This window comes from Scaptodrosophila lebanonensis, unplaced genomic scaffold (assembly GCF_003285725.1).
Source record: "Scaptodrosophila lebanonensis strain 11010-0011.00,11010-0021.00 unplaced genomic scaffold, SlebRS2 tig00001415-arrow-pilon, whole genome shotgun sequence".
NCBI lineage: Eukaryota > Metazoa > Arthropoda > Insecta > Diptera > Drosophilidae > Scaptodrosophila > Scaptodrosophila lebanonensis.
In genome coordinates, this window is record NW_022060742.1 from 10,409,482 (window position 1) to 10,426,640 (window position 17,159).

At 36.5% G+C, this 17,159-nt stretch overlaps 1 protein-coding gene across 1 annotated transcript in view; it reads right to left on the reverse strand.

Moving 5' to 3' along the window:
• Positions 1-1,147: 1,147 nt before the first annotated feature.
• The window catches only part of LOC115632490 (neuropeptide Y receptor type 6), a 48,526-nt gene continuing 32,514 nt past the window's right edge, over positions 1,148-17,159 (reverse strand). The window contains exon 3 of the mRNA XM_030529667.1: positions 1,148-1,224. The gene's annotated coding sequence lies outside the window, so the exon portion shown is untranslated. The remainder of the gene's footprint in view (positions 1,225-17,159) is intronic.

A 17,159-nucleotide genomic window follows, 5' to 3' on the forward strand; every position in this document is an offset into this window, starting at 1 on the left:
ATATCCGAAGTACCAGAAACTGCAATCAGACGCTACATAGGTATGCCACTTTTCAATATCATCTTACATTTCAATTTCATTTCCTCAAGTACTTGGAATAAATTATAAATAGCAATTGAGAATTGCACTTTTGCAGACAAGTAGAAACGCTTTTCAAATTAAAATGCTATTAAGGATAAATAAATTAAAACAATGAAAAGTCGAATTAAAAATGTTCCCTAGTCATAATTTAGATTGCCTGCCAGCGATAAGAATCAGTCTGTTCCTTTGAGGTTTCAATAAAATCATGCTTGGATTGAAATGGTTATTCAAAGAATGTCAATCTTTGCTTTCAAAATTGAATTGGTATTTTTTCGAACTCTGCATTTTTTAAACTGAAAAACTTTCCCGAATTCGGTAGAAAGTTCAAATTATTCCATGAATGTTAAGCAGCTTGTTAAAGCAATGTTTTGAAAAGTGTTCAGCTACTCCAAGTTTAAGTCTAAATCGGATTTGTCCTTTGTAAGTTGGCTTTTCTATTAAATCTAATGGAACATTTCTTTGGTTCTTGTTTTAGCAATTTCATGAAATAATGTTGATCGAACTACACTGTTGTCCCTGTTACCATTGTTGGCCCAGTTGTTAGCTTTAGTTGTCGCATCGGACGCGCATACAAATTGTAAATGACAAAATGTCTTAGAAATTGCCGCTCGTTGAATGTCAACTGATGCTTCCCCGTTTCTCGCGCCTCCCGCATTGGTCACGCCGCGAATAAAGCGCGCAATGTGGCGCACTTGCTGCCTGGCTCTCCCAGAGCTCGCCCGGAGGCGTTGTGAATGCGGCTCAGTCACACCCTCACCCACACACACACATACACATACATACTTACATATACGTACGGACACACGCACAATTTGTTGTAAATATTTGATATCAACGATTTGACAAGCAGTTTTAGCCGATTGCTTAGGGCCTGCTTGTAGCAAAGGCGCGTCTTGTCTGTGCCAGCACCCACCACCCACTACTATAACGTTCGCGGCGCTTTTCACTTTTCACATCGTTGTCACTTGATTTGGCACTTATCAGCATATTTACAATAGACTCCATTTTGTTTATGTACTCCCTAAACCAAGGTGCTGTTTATATCGCATTTCCCAGCTCTACCGGTGGCGTTTCCTTTAAACTCTCCAGGACGACAAGCGACGACGAGGGCGACGACGCTGCCTAGAAATGCGTTTCGAAAATCTGTAAATAAAATAAAAGAGACGGGGGGCAGGCATGAATAGGTGTGAGCATAAATATACATGTGTACATAAATTTCAGTTGGTTTTTCTCTTTCCATGTTTCTGTACCATTTTATTGTATTTCTACGCCTAGATACTTTCACTTTGCATACTTCTAGGCACAAACGTGTACGTGTGTGTACATGTGTGTGAGTGGCTGTTGCCAAAGCAGCTTATGCCAATTTGGCTGCCATCTTACGTATTTTGCGAGAATGCGTGTGTGTGAGTGTGTGTATGCGTTTGCCTTCTGTCTGCAGTTTACTTTTGTTCTTTGCAATCGTAAATCGCATTTACTTGAGCTTATTGAGCCAATTCTTTTTGCATAGCAAACAAGATGATGGCAACAAATAAAATATGCATGCATTACATATTCGATATACTGTATGTACTTTTAGCATTTGCTATGCACCGAGATCAACTGTCGGTTATATACATATATAAGCTTTCATAAATTGTTGTTGGCCAACAGTTGTCCCGTAAAGGTCTTGCCTGGCACACTCATGGCGCCTGACACGCCTCTGCCAAGGCAAACAAACTGCTGTCGCTGCTTTGCCATTATTGTACTGACCTTGTCGGCCACAGAAGGCCGCCCTTGCTGCGCACAAAACCAACCGCCGTTGGTTGTAATTAGCATTAGCCACTTGTTGCTGCGCCTCGTCTCGCTGAGTGCCTCAAGTGCTGACGAGGGGGCGGGCTGTGCTGGGGGCTGGGTCGTTGCAAGCGCAGTTTTAATCAAATGCATTGCGTATACGCTACGTGGCAATGTCAATATGTGCTTACTCATTAAAGCAACCATTAAAACTAACTTTTTAATGCCCTCATTTAAATGAATAATTTAATTCCCTCTCTTTTCATAGCTGACTAAGCGCAATAAATAGCCACAGGAAAGCAAACAAAAACTAATTATATTCATTTTAAATACATATAGTACACATATATACATTATTTAAATGTTTGAAGGGCTCCTCTCAATTTTAATTGGCGCTAAAAATGCTGATATACTGATTATTTTTAAAGTGAGAATTCCAATAGTTGGCATTATTCATTTTACACTACACTCAGCAATACAACAGATTTTTATTCTAATTCATTTTGTTTGTACTTTAAAAGGCTTCATAAGAATTATAAATTGATGAAAAATTTTGGCAATTTAGTACTAATGGATATATAGTTAATTTATTTATGTTTTGAACGCTTCGAATCAGGGTTTAAATTGAAATATATATTGATATTATTTAAGTGAAAATGTTATCCAACAACGTATAAGAAAAGAGCTAAAAAGGCATTTATTCGCACGACAAAATAATTCCTCCTTGACAGTACTGTTTCCGTACTATCTTATATTTATTTGCCTATCGTATTGTTGAAAATAAGTAAGTTTATTTTGGTGTTCTTAAAACAAGACTGATTTACACTTCATTTTGATCAGATGCATCGCTTTTCGTTCTTAAAGTAAACTTATATTGGCCCCAAGTCTGTTTACAAATTCCCTCATTACAAACAACTTCAACACAAATGACAACAACAATCATTATCTTTTTAACCGAACAAGTTTTTTTTTTATTGGAACAATATAAACACAAACAATAATCAATATAGTATTATTATGAATTTTCTACAAAAAGAATCAAAAAAGCTGCGTCAAAAAAATATTTTTAAACTTCTAATCTAGCATTTGCCTCTAATCTACTAAATCCGCTCAAACCAAACTATAGACAACTTAAAACCAATCATACACTTCACTAAAAAATGCAATTTATTAAATAAGTAACTAAATACAAAATCGTTAAAAGAAAATGCCTAAAATGTACATAATACTCTTTCAAACATATCAAGCTTAAAGCCCCGTCGCTAGGCGAAATAAATAAAAATAAACTCGTTAACAAAATCAAAGGTAATAAATTAATTGTTATTATTCATCAAATTTCCAAAGGCACATATAAACGGAAACGATAAGAGTTGATTATTTGTATATTGACGTGTTTTGTCTATTTCATCACCTAATTTTTTTCCCCCTTTTTCGATTTCCGCTTTTGTCGTTTTATTAATCCGCCGTCTATTATAACAGGCTTGTGCAAAAATTTTGTCAATTTACGCTCAATTGATTTTTGTACGTTTCGCATTTTTAATAACGCATGCTTTGATTTTCCTGTTGTCATTATTAGCTCATTATTGTTTTGGATTGTGCTCTGTGCGGCATATTGTGCATTTTTCTGCTCGATTTTCGCTTTAGCCTAATATTAATTAAAATTCATAGAATTTTCTGTTGTAATTTTGAGGCCCAAAATAGCATAGAAATTTCACATTTACTTAATGTAGATATATTTATATAATGGTGTTTTCTCTTCGTCGTGACGTCATGAAACATGATGCCATTGCAATTCCAACTTGATTAAAATTTGTACAGCATGCTATTTTAATAATGAAGGAGCAGAGCGAAATGTTTCTACATATTTGTTATCCTTTAATGGAATTGCAATGTCGATGGGATAAAAATTACATAAGTAGCATTTTTCCATCAAAACATTTTATTACAGTTGTTGATGCAACAGAAGAGAATTATATGTGTATTAAGCTTCAGTTTTTTGCTGCTTTGTTCTGCATTTAATTGCTTCTGGTTAAAAGCTGAACAGATTAAGGATATTAAAACACTAATTAAGTTTAACTGAATTAAATGAAAACACTCATTTGCATTAATTAACATATTAATAGTATTAAATGCACTTTTTTTTAATCTTCTTCCAGGATATTAACCAGATCACCAGGTAAGCACAAATATTTGGCATTACTACTTTTGGCCACTAGCTCTATTGGGATTTTTCCTGGGTAGGTACAATGTAGAATTATTTGTGTATTTTTAAAGACTTTAATACTGATTGGTTCGCATGCGTCATCAATAAAAAGAATCATTTTTTATAGGCATAATATCTCGTAAAGTTTTGATATTCTCACAAACTAAGAGTCAACCTCCACCGCTAACAAAAAAAACTTGTTTATCTAGGTTTATACTCTTAAGTTTTTACGACTTTGAGAAAGAAACTGTGTCGGCTCATTCGCGTAAATTCGCAACAGCTAAAAAAATTGACAGCGTTTTTGTTTTGTATGTTTTAGATTGGATGAAGTTTTCCATTTGTTTAATAGGAAACGGCCTTTTTGCAATCGTACTGTTCTATTTTCCTCACGTACTTTCTTCAAAGTCTGCTTAAATTGACTACCGACGTGTATACATAATTTAGGAGATTGTTTGTTCCTTCTCTTCGTCGTTAGACAAAAAATTGTGCAGATTCCTTTCGCAGGTTTTGCATATCAATCAATTCTCTCTCATACACACACACACTTTAACAATGAATATAAGAAACGACTGATATGCGAGTCGCTATCCAAGTCCCCAGCGACGCAATTTATACATTATTAAATCGTTGAAAGTCAATAGAAATGAAATCTGTTTTTCGTTGTCTTTTAAACACACAGACACCGTACGTCTGTTCTGTTCTGCGAATGGAAAAATGAAAGCAACAGCACTTTTAAAAACAAAATAAAATGAGTGCTCTGGCCACTTATTAATGGAGCTGACTCGGTGCTCGCCGCAAGCAAATTAATTTTATAAACTCTCGAACAAATGTACAGCAAAAACCTACAGACCGGGCAGCACTCTGATGGGGTGGATGTGGGAGGACGATTCCCCACAGTAATGTGTGGCTGCCATCAGCACGTGTGTGTGTGTGTGGGTATGAGTGAGCGTTTTTTATTTGCGCGTGCGTATGTATGTGCGTGCACGAAACTTGGATATCAACAGAAATGATTACAAAAAAGAAATTGAAAATTTAATTTTGTCTAAAATGCGCGCTGGGGAACCTACGACACGCCAAAGTACCCTCTGAACTTTTATTTAACAGACAATGTGGACTAGAGATGCACGAAGTGCGTGATTAATCCTTGAGTATTGAGAGAAAGTCTTGAAACTTTATCAAAAACGCAAAAAGCATATAGATAATATATAATTTGAAATATATTAAGAGAGGTGTTTTTGCTCTAAAGCAAACAAGTAATTTTATTCTGTTCTTTCAATCACCAAAGCTAATCCTGATCTAATCAAACAAATATTAGTATGAAATTATAAGAGAGGTGATGGCATGTTTAACAAATGTTAAAGGACATTTCTTATCGTCATTGTTTAGTGTTCAACGGGAAAGCTATTACATTTAAGGATGGACTGGTGTCCTCAAAGTCCAAACGTAGCTGTTTTTGAAAATATCTGTTCTCTTACATATCGTAAAATTGTCAAAATATTAAAACTAGTTTGCTTTTTTACTTCGAGAGCTCTTATAAAAAATGTGCGTTTTTTAATAAAGATAAAAAATTTCTTATTATATTATTATGTTTTCTATTAAGACACATATTTTACATATGCTTTAAAACTTTTCTATATCTTTGCGAATTTTTTACAAGTTTCTAGTTGCTACTCCTGTTTTTTAAATAGAAAGTTGTAGTTCTTGCAAGAAAATGTCAATACTCGATATCTACTTATATTATAAAATAATAAAGAAATTCTTTTATTATTCCATTCATATTTATGTTCAATTTATATATATTCTATATGGGTGTTTTCATTGTACTTTTATACTTTAAAACCAATTGCAATTCGGTTGGCCATCCCTAGCGCGAACAAACAAACATGACGAGTGGCTCCTAAAACTGCAAGTTAAAGGAAACAAAACAATTATTAAAGGCGCCAGAGGCCACTTGTTGTTAATGCTGTTGTTGATGGTGCTGGTGGTGGTGAACAATATTATATAACTTTAAGTTAATATTTTAAAATAATGCCACATAATTTGTGCGCATAAATAAGTCTGGGACATGACCGTCAAGCAGCCCCTCGATATGCAAACAAATTTATGACGAAACATATTTCAAGAGCTTGAGAACAACAACAATATTAAGTCGAGTGGCTTAGAGGGGTCATTGCGTTTAGTACGCATACTCTTTAGAGTCGCGTGCAAAATTTTTCATCATTTTCGGCACGCATTTTTCAGTGGGTCATCAAATTAAAAGCCAAGCCATTCATTTGGGCGCTGTAGCGAGAGACAGAAATCAGTGTCAACATTTTTGCCTTTTTTTCAGAAGGTGGGGAGGGGGTGCTGGAGGGGGAAGACCATAGCGAAGTAATGAGTTCATTCAAAGCTCGTTGGACGTGAGTTGCGGACACGAGCGTGTAGGGCTTTTGTTCATTGCGTGGGCGTCACTTGAAGCCCTTTTTTGTGTCCTGCAAAACAACAACAAATATTTGCATGTGCCTCAATATCACACAGTAATGAATATTTATTCACACACAAATGTATGCCATCGTGTGTATCTGTGTGCGTAGAAGCTGCTCAGTTTTTGGCTTCTTTTTTTTTGTGTCTTACATCATATGGTCATGATGTAATGCAAATCTATTGTAATGTATGCAGCAATTAAAAATACATCAAGTATACGAGTATAGTAGATTTTTAGGCATGCGGCTACCGCCAATTCCCCGCCTGCCCCAGCTAGTGGCTTCATCGATTTTCATGCCCCACTTTTTACTCATTAAATTTCATTGCTCTTAAATGTTTTTCTCATGCAAACACTCAGCATTTGTAGTGCTTAGTGTGATGCCTCGCATATTTAGCAATAAGGTGATATTACATAAGTATTATTATTTATTGCAGAATTATTCGATTGTTATTTTTTCAAGAATAATTCGGTCGTAAATGTGTACGTATTTGAAGATGATGTCATCGCTGTCAGCGTCAGACTCGAATGAATTAAAACATTTGCTGGCAAAGGCGAGCAATTGGCACAGCCTTGATATTCGATAACTGACATCCATTTCAGGGATATGTTTTGACAATTTAAAACACGAAAGCAGTCATTTCACGGAACTAACTTATTGTTTGTTTGAGTGTTACAGAGCTTGGAACTTCCAACAGCATTTAATAGACAGTTGTATGGCAAACCATAAGCTCTAAGATGATTTGAAATCATATTTGTAAAAACATAAATAATTAAGATGAAATTTCGACTGGATTTGTTGTAAAGTATTGCGCTGCTTCGCCTACACATTTTATTCATACAAGCATGTATTTCGTTTTAAACTGTTTGTGGGATTATTTGGATTTTATAAGACTGTATTGCATATATATATATATATATATATATATATATATATATATATATATATATATATATATATATATATATATATATATATATATATATATATATAAAACAGTTTGTCGGTAAAAGCTAGGAAGCTCAAATTTGGACTCTTTTGGAAAATTCTAGCTCCAAAGGGGCAAAAATAGGCTCCAAAGTTTATATGAAAAATCTGCATTTTCCAACCGATTTAAACTTAGTTTGTATACTCTCCGAATAATTTCAAGAAAAACTGCATACTTGGTTTTTTGAAGTTCTTCTTGGGGCCTAAAATATAAGAGTTCTCCTGTAAAAAAATGTTGTGGTACAAAGGGAAACCGCGTCAACAGCCCACAGTCCAATCGGTAAAAACTAGAAAGCTGAAATAGGGTCAAGTATCCTATCATAGTGTAGGTGCGCACTAAGAAGGAATTTTTGAAAATTTAAGCTCCAATGAAGGGAAAACTATGTCTAAAGTTTATTTGAAAAATCTTCAGTTCTTCACCGAACTTCAATTTAGCTTTTTGCGATATATAAAAGAATACAAACAAGAAAGGAATGCTAAAGTCGAGCATGCTCAACTCTTAAATACCCTGTACCACCCCACAAAAAATAAATTAAATTAATTAATTAATTAACTACATTAAATATAAAATATTCGATACATGCATACGTACATTTACATCAGAACCGTGTCTTTGCGTGTTGTGTACTTGTACATATGTATGTATGTGTGCATTGGGCCTGGTTATATGGCTATAACTTTCTTTCTGATATATCATCACTAACTGGATGTGTCTACCAAACTTTAGTTCAAAATTTCAAGAATTACGTGAGTTATAGAAAATCACGAATAGGGGGGGATTGGGGAGGTGGATCAGAAAAACTGAACAAACTCGTCCTTTCTCCCTTTGGGTACAGGGTATAAAAACATTTATATCCGTAACGAACAAAAATGTTGCATAAAGATGCCTTATGTGTGTACGTTATGCAAGTTTGTTATTTTTTTTGACTTTCCATCGGGTTCCCCCTATATCTCCGAAATTATAAGAGCTAGAGACTCCAAATTTTGTACAAAGATGCAAATTAACAACAAAAAACATTTATATCCGTAACAAACAAGAAAATAAATTCTGTGATTAAGCAAAAAATAAAAAAAGCAATTATATGAAAAAAAAAGTACTTTATAAATGAAGATTGGAATTTTTCTTAAGGAAATGAACTTTATGGGCGCAATGTTAATTGAATGTGGCCTTAACCAGTTGAGAATTTGAAGAAATAGCTTATGAAATTGTTCAAAAAAGTATGCAATTGTTTTTGCCCGCAGCTGTATTTGTTGGTGCTGCTTCAGTTTATTTATTTATTTAATAGACAAACAATGCAGTCGATGTACATAAAAAAAATCAATACAATAGAGAACTTAAACTAAATAAAACTAAAGAAATACAACAGCCTTAAAAATGACAAAAATATCTAATAACGAATCCATCACGGTGGGGGAATTAACTTAACTTTGCGCACGCATATAAACACACATAGACCCGATTCTGATGTAAATGTATGCTGCTGAAATTGTATAATATTTTACATTTAAGTTAATTAATGAAATTTTTTAGAGTTGAGGCCGCTCGACTTTAGCATTATTTTCTTGTTTAGAAATAACTTAAACCTTTTTTTAATGTTTTTAAAATTTAATTTAGAGTTTCAATGTTAATATACCTTCTCTCTCATTATTTCTTTTCTTTATGTACACTTTATGAATGCAACATAATATTTAGAACCAAGCAATTATTCTTCATCTTTGTGTTGAACTCAGTAATTCTTAACCTTTATACATGCTGTGTTCGCTGAACTTCTCGCTCTGAGAAGTAATCTTTTATGGTTACCCGCCCGTCAATGCTGCGCCTAATTAGCGTATACTAATCAGCAGAGTACATGCTTTCTATATACTCGTACATATAAATACTTTTATCTGCCAAATGCAATTCATTAAAGAAGACATTCATCGTCGAGTCAACTTGCATAGTCTGTCTGCGAGGCGGTGGTGTTGTTTTTGGTTTCTGTGGACATAATTCCATGGGGCACGAAAGGCAAGTGTGTTATGAATTTGCTTATGCCGGGCGCTTGCACTAATTGCGGCAACTTAAAAGCCACTCAGCATCGCAATTGCGAGCGGCAGTAAATTACGGCTGTCTAACTTTCTTTGCCTGCAGCCGGGCAAATAAATCGGCGCGCCATCTTTTTCGCATTTTGGAAGTGGGGAGTCAGAAGAAGCTGAAGTGGGTTTCAATTTCCAGAAGCGACTTGAGAAATGTCACTGGAGTGCAGACTGAGGCAGACGGAGACATCCTGCCAATTCTCATTCCAAGCAATGTTTCTGGATGGTCGCCTTTGTGGCTAGGCTCATGAATTTATTTATTGCGTATTACGAATGCTTTATGGCTTTGCTTATTGATTTTCTCTGTTTTTGCGTAAAAGTTCCTTAAGTGCTACAACTAACAACACGGCAATAAAGCGACCACAATGCCAACAACAACATTTAGAAAAGCATAACTTTTTGAAACACTTTGCGCTTTAGGGGAAACAAACGTATAAGAAACTAAATCCAGTCATTGAAATTAATTACATAAACATTAATGCTGTTGGCAATTAATGTTTTACCTAACCAAGTAGCCCACAGAACTTCAGCCTCAACCCCCAAACCGCACTCCCCCCACAAGGAAGTTCAGCACCTGTCGCAAAGCAACAAAAAGCTAACAAAGCGCAAAGTAATTTTTCACTCATTGCGCTTACTTACTATGTAGCTGCCCCTCCCTCCCGCCTCCTCATCCTCCTCCACCAGTCAGTCCAGTCACAAAGTACAATCAAAGTTGACAATAATGAATACTTAATAAAGCGGTTGCCTGCGCCTGCCAATGTAGTGGCAACCCTGCCACTTGCCACGCCATAGAGGGCGACAAAAGATGTAGAAACAAACAAAGACCAAAGCACAAGGTACAGTGGAAAAATGTGTCTATATAAGTGCAGACATTTTTGTTTAGTTATTGTGCAAAAAATACTCAAATAATGTGGTCCAGAGTATGTTCTCTGGCTTCGAGCCGTGCCGCAATCATTATAATTGATTGATTAATCAATATCATAAAATGTAGTAATTGGCCAACCCAGGATCTTAAATAAAGAAATAATAATAATTCAATTTTGAGGATAAAATATGCCATAAATTACGGGTTTAACTTCTTTATGAGCTTGTCATTCGTATAATATTTAAAATTAACGCAAATTATTACTTGTATTTCTCAATTCACTATTTAGGTTAAAGAAAACCACAATATATTTTGTTGAATATATTTAAGCTGTATGCTTTTAAATTGAAAAACCGTAACTATTAAGCGAAGGTGTGTATTAAAGGCTCAAATCGAGTCCAAGAAACACTTTAATTCTTAGAAAAAACATGGAATCTTCATGAACAATTTGAAAAACCTGCTTTACTTTCTAAATTCAAGTGTTTCAATGTATTTGTGCAATTGAATTGCATTTCATTCCCATTGTTTAACTTTCGTAAGGGTTCTCTTTTTCTTAATCATTATTCTAAAAATTGCCACATTTTGTTTTATGCACCTAGTTAAACAGTATTGTATACTGTGCTTGGCTGTTGGCAAAGATTACCTGGCTTGTGGTTGCTGCTGTTTTTGTGCTTTTGTTGTTGTTGCTATGCTTGGTGTTTGCCAAGCCACATTGGCAGAAAATTTCATTTCAATTATCAACGCCAAGCTCGTGGTCTTCAGGAGGTGGATGGGGAGGCGGAAAGGCAAGCTTTTGGGGCGCATTTAAGTCTACTTAATTTGTACCTTTTCTTTATGCCATGCGTTGTCATTAAGGGGCGGGCCAGAGCAGTTGCCGAACGAGCTTAAGTTGGGCTGTTATATTGAGAGTTTTTCTTTCATTTTATATGTAGAGTACTTGCTGGTTTCTTTCTTGTTTGTATGTTTGTTTGTTGTGGTTACCTTTGCAAATCAAAAGTGAACCCTTTTATGTACATATATTATATTTAAAGCGGAATACTTAAAGCTACTAGCAGCGAGTGCTTTGCTTTATTTCCAGCACAGACATTTCGATTGGTGTAATACCTTCTACTCCCGCTTACCACATACGACTGTCCTTTGTGCTTGCCAATGATTATCGTCCGTTGCTGGCTTGAGAAAAAAAAAAACAGAAAATCAAGACAGAGGAAAAAGGAATCCGCGCAAAATGAATGATTATTTGGGTTGTCTTCAGCAAGTCTGCGTATAGCTTAATGACATGCAGGTCGGTCGCCTCAACGCGCTGTCTGTGCTATATAAAAATGTGTAGCATACTTTTGTGGGCTGAGGGAAAGTTCAGGCTGCGCGTGTGTGTGTGTGCTTGTGTCTGACAGTGATATCAATCGCTCAGACGCGCGCGCTACAAGTGCAGTCAACTTTGATTAAAATAATGATAATGTGCAATGTTGTTGTTATTGCCATTTTTGTCCCTCCGTGCACGTGTGTGTGTGTGCGGGCGGGTGTGGGTGCGTTCCTTTGTCGACTTGTTTGCTTTGCGTTGATTTTGATGACATTTTTTGTGCCCTGTGTTGATTTAATGTGATTGATTTTGGTTTGGCAAGCTGCCTGTCTGCCTGCCTGCCTGTCTGCTTGCCAGTCTATCCAACATGCAAACAGCCAGAGAGGAGAGACTTGCCGGCTGGCTAGGTTGTGCTTTAATTACATTTTTAATGACACAATCTTTAGGAAAAATACCCTGAACTGGGCTGAACTGAACTGTCTGCGTGGGCTTTTATTTCTTGCCATTTGTCATTTCCCAGCTGAGTGCTGCAAATGGAACTTCCGCCTCGGCAAAAGCAACCTGGCCATAAATTATAAGCCGCACAGCTGTCAGGTTTTTGAGCCACGCCCATGTGTTTTTATGTGCCTGCGAGCAGGCAGGCAGCCTTGTCTAACAACTTTCTTTGCCTCCTATACGAGTATGTTTGTTTTATTTCTTCGTGTGTGAAAACTTTGACATGTGAACATTTTTGGCGAACATCACGTATGTGATGCTCAGCTGGATGCCAAACTCTAACTCCGAGATTCATTTTAACTCTTAAATATTTTGCATTTTTCTTTAAAGCGTTGGTTCTCAAGTGCCATAAAATTGCTTCACTCACGCCTCTAGACTTCAGAGTTATGGCTGCCTGTGCCTTTGCAGCCGTTATTATCCAAATTCATATTTTCTGCTTTTGCTTTGTCGACTTTGCACATAAATTAAGAAATGGCGTTGAAAAGAATAAACAACGGAATGTTTGCAGGCCACATTGTTCTTGTTATTGCCGCTGCTGTAGCTGTCGGCATGGCCTCTCGAGTGGATCTAGGCAAGTTTGACGCGCACCCACGCCTAACCCGCTGACAGGTGTCTGCCGCTCGTGCGCCGCCTCTGCCAACTGTTTACAGCAATTACAACGGCTGGCTGGCTGGCTGGGTGCCCAGCCTCTTAGGCTCTCTTTTGTTGTTTACTTTTTGCCTCCCCAAAGTTGTTTGCTAGGCATTTTTATTTTTTACGAGCGTGTTGTTTTCCTACTTGCCATGGCATAATTATGTGAATGATGGCAGGTCCACAGCCAATGCCTGCTGCTGCTTAAAGGCGACTTAAAGTGGCGCCACTTAGCGCTTGAAGCCATGAACAAGGCGCACTCCCAAGGCGGCGTTCAGACAAGTTTATATGTTTAAAAATATTTTCCCAACAATTTCATTGTTGGTGTGTCTGGACTGGAGAGATAAAATCAACGCATTTTATAGATAAAAGATAGGTTGTAGTTGTTCAAGTGATTGCATAAATACGTTAGGTTTGTCTTTGTTGAAAAATTTTACTGAAAATTGTCTTGTTAACCAAAGGTTTTTTTAAGACTCCAATTTTTTAGGGGTAACAAATTCGTAACAACTATTTTCTGTAAAACCAAGTTCTTGAGCACTTCTTGACTTGCTTATTCGCTTTTATAGCAATGGCGTATTCTTACGTAGAATCGATTTCATAGTATGCTCGTATTCTATTTGAACAGAGAGCCATTGTTTCATCACAACACTGAAACATTTTCCGTTTCATTAAACTTTTAATTGTTGCCTTAAATGCGTATGCAACGAAAAGGAGCAATAGAAACAGCCCCCGCTGTTATACGAGTATCCGCTAATCTCAGCTAGACAGCTAAACAATTGCCTTTTCAACTTTAATAAAGGCAAAGCCGCAAGCATTTTTATAAGTGCTTGCCTAGACGCAGTCGCAGCCACATCCTCAACCTCATCCGCATCCATAGTCATAGCTTCTGCCGCCATAGCCGTCGGCAGTAACGCCTCGACTGCGATCATTAAACACAAAATTTAATTAACTGTTAATAAAGTTCCTAATGACGACGCAAGCCATATAGCCGGCTACTGTCAGCTTCAGCCACAGCCGGAGCTACAGCTGTGAGGTCTCTGTCAAGTTGAGGGGAAGTACGCTTGTAGGTGTGTACGCAAGTGTGGGATTGCGTTTGGCTCATATAAAGTGGCGTTAAGCTGCGCTGTCAACACAAATGCAGACTCTGATAACAGCATATCAGACACCCACACTCTCCCATAAACACACACGCTCTCGTCACAATAGATAAGGCAGCCGACTGGCTGTACTACGCCCTCGGCCGAGTCGGCTGAGCAGTCAATTTGGCTAGAAGACTGACTTTGCTGTCTCATAGCATTAACCATGACTCGTCCCTGTTGTGGCCAGAGTTCAAAAACGCGTAATGCATAAATTAAGTGTGTGCGTTATTTTTGTCCAAGATGGCCCCCACATCCCTTATACTCCAATTATCATGGTATAATGGCATGAGCAGGGCACGTGCTCAGCCTTATCCTGGTCTGTCACCTGCCACTGGGCAGCTCGAACTCAACCTTTTACATTTTACAGCATTTAATTGCACATAAACGCCACTCGGAGTTATAGACAATTTTCATCAATAAACAAAGCCGCCACCCATATCTGCCATTAGGAACAGTTCCGACCCGCCCTCCAAATACCACCAAGTCAAGTCAAACAAAAATTTTGTGCGATTGTTGTGCTACGTGCGTGGCATAGCAATGGGAACGTGACACGGACATTTCCACATCCTCTCATTGTCTGGGGTATGCCAAAAAGGAAGGGTGACCAAAATGTGCTGACGCAAAAATACCAAAAACATTAATATTTGCAAGAAACCTGGAATTTATGTTGAGCTTCAGAGATTTTAGTTTCTTGTTTGTATGCTCAATAAATGCAATTAAAATGAACAAAATAAACTTTTATCTACATGCCAACTATATGATTAATAGCGTATTGAACAACAATGTTAAATACTTGTATTATTAAATGATATAATTATGGCTTCTATTTGCAAGATTTAAGATTAGGTCACGTTGCGTGGCAAAATTTATTTATAAAAAAAATTAAAGGGGGGGATGAACTTGTATAGAGAATATCAAAGCTATCTGATTCCTAAAAGAAAACAACTTCGTAAAAACAATAAAGTAATAAATCTGCAATGTTCCTGAATGAAAAGCATGGATGAAATGGAATTTAGAAATATTTGTTAATAATTGAAATGGTTCATTTGAATAATAATGTGCTGTTGTAGCTAAATACAACAATAAATAATATTCTTAAATGAAAAATCAACCGGAAACACTGCTAATACTAAGTGTACTAAATCTATTGCTAAATATGGAATTGCTGCGAATAATTGTAGCATTTCAAATTATATTTCATGTCAAGGCTATATCCTAGGCATATCCTAGAATATGCAAATATAATAATTAATTTAGTTATTTAAATATTTAATAACATGAAGAGTTCGTACTTATAATTTACATCCGACAAATGTGAAAGCAAAATTTGCAGCTATTGTATAGTGTATAGCTAGAAATAATTCCCACATAAATTCATAAGTCTCAAACTCAAATACTTTTTAATATCTGAATCTTATTTTTAGTCAGTTTTTCGCTATTTTCAAGATATTTGTTATACAATATTTAATTGGCTGGCGTGAGTTTTATTTGCCCCAGAAGTTTTTATGCAAATGAATCTATTGATATCACTGTTAACTTTTCACTTAATAATAATAATATTAATAATACTTCCAGTTCTGAATACATATAATTTACATCCGCAATATACTATATATAAAGTTTATTTTAACATCGTTTTTATATTACTCTTTTCTGTGAGGTGAGGACTAAATTAAAATTAAAATTTTTCACATTCAAATAACCAGTCAATGTTTAAGTGTTAACCGGCTGGAGGTTTATAAATACTACTACCTATGCACAGAGAATTTTGAAGATAGTCGGTCACCCTGTATGTCATACGCTAGCAACAATCTTCAATCGTCAAGTTGGATGAATTGCTCGCGAACGCGAACATAAGTCTAAAGGCTTTTGATGCGTTAAAGGCTCGAAATGGTTACTTAAGCCCAGAAATATTGTCGTTTCCATCAGCTTTATTATCGAAATTCCTCATCATTATCATCACTGATGCTGTCTGTTTGTCTTCCGGGTTTGTTTGTCTGTTTCTGTTTTCCTTGTCAAAGTTGCAATAATCGTTGCCTCATTGACGGCAACCCAAATAAAAAAAATAAAAATAAATGTAAAAAAATGGTTCCGAACTGTTGATGTGTATGGGTGTTTATGAGTGTTGTTTTGGAGGATTAGGCAGCTCGCCTGCTGCTATTTGATGTCCTGCTGTAATTTTTATGCTTTATTTAACATAGTTAGAAACGCATTCAAGCCGATGCCGATGCCGAGACCGGACGACAGTCAATAAATGTTATGGCCCTCATTTTTATTTTTATGTGTGAAGACAACAAAAACAAAACATTTTGACGTATGTAGGGCTTTTCTTCGGGTTGAAACTCCTTGGGGCTTGGCCCAGTTGTTTTGTTTTATTTTTGTTTTCGTCCTCTATTGTCTGATCTGTCAAACAAAGAGTAGGTATGAAAATTTATGTTCACGTGCTGCTCAAGGAAATGGGGCCACAACCTCAAGCTGCTTGAAAAATTGGCCATCGCCGAACTTGGCATCCCGCTGGGCACGCAACTCGACGTGGGCAGGATAGATGCTTTTCAGCTAATGCCGAACACTTTAAATCTGCCAGCCCGCAGTTCTGTCAGCTGGCAATTTTCCTTGTCTATACCCATATTATTGTCATTCAACTTTGTCTTAATTGTTTGCTCAACACCTAGGCACGCATTTGTGAACCTCCTCCTGACTTCCCATAGCATATACATGGCTGTGCTATAATAAAGGCTTGTTAACGTAATTGCTTAATTGGCGAAAGGCTGTTGTTGGCACTGCTGCTGGCGCACACATTAGTCTGATTAGCTCTGGTAACGCCAACGAGAATATATTGGTAGGTGGCCATCGTATTTGAAACGTGACGGCTTGCCAGCTTAAAGAGAATTTATTCGCTTTGCTTTCCCCCTTCGCTCTGCTCCGCTGTTAACACCGCTTGGAGAATGTGCGAAAAAAAAAACATTTTAATTGCAATCTCCTATCGATTCATTTTAGTTTTTTGCTGGATGCACAATTAATGTTGTCCTTGTGCTGTTTGTGATTCAGCGGATAATGGTGGCTTATATGCATTAAAAAAATCCATTTTACAAAGTTTCGTTAAATAAGTACATATTTCAAAGAAATTTCAATTCAGAGAAGAAAAACGAGATTTGTT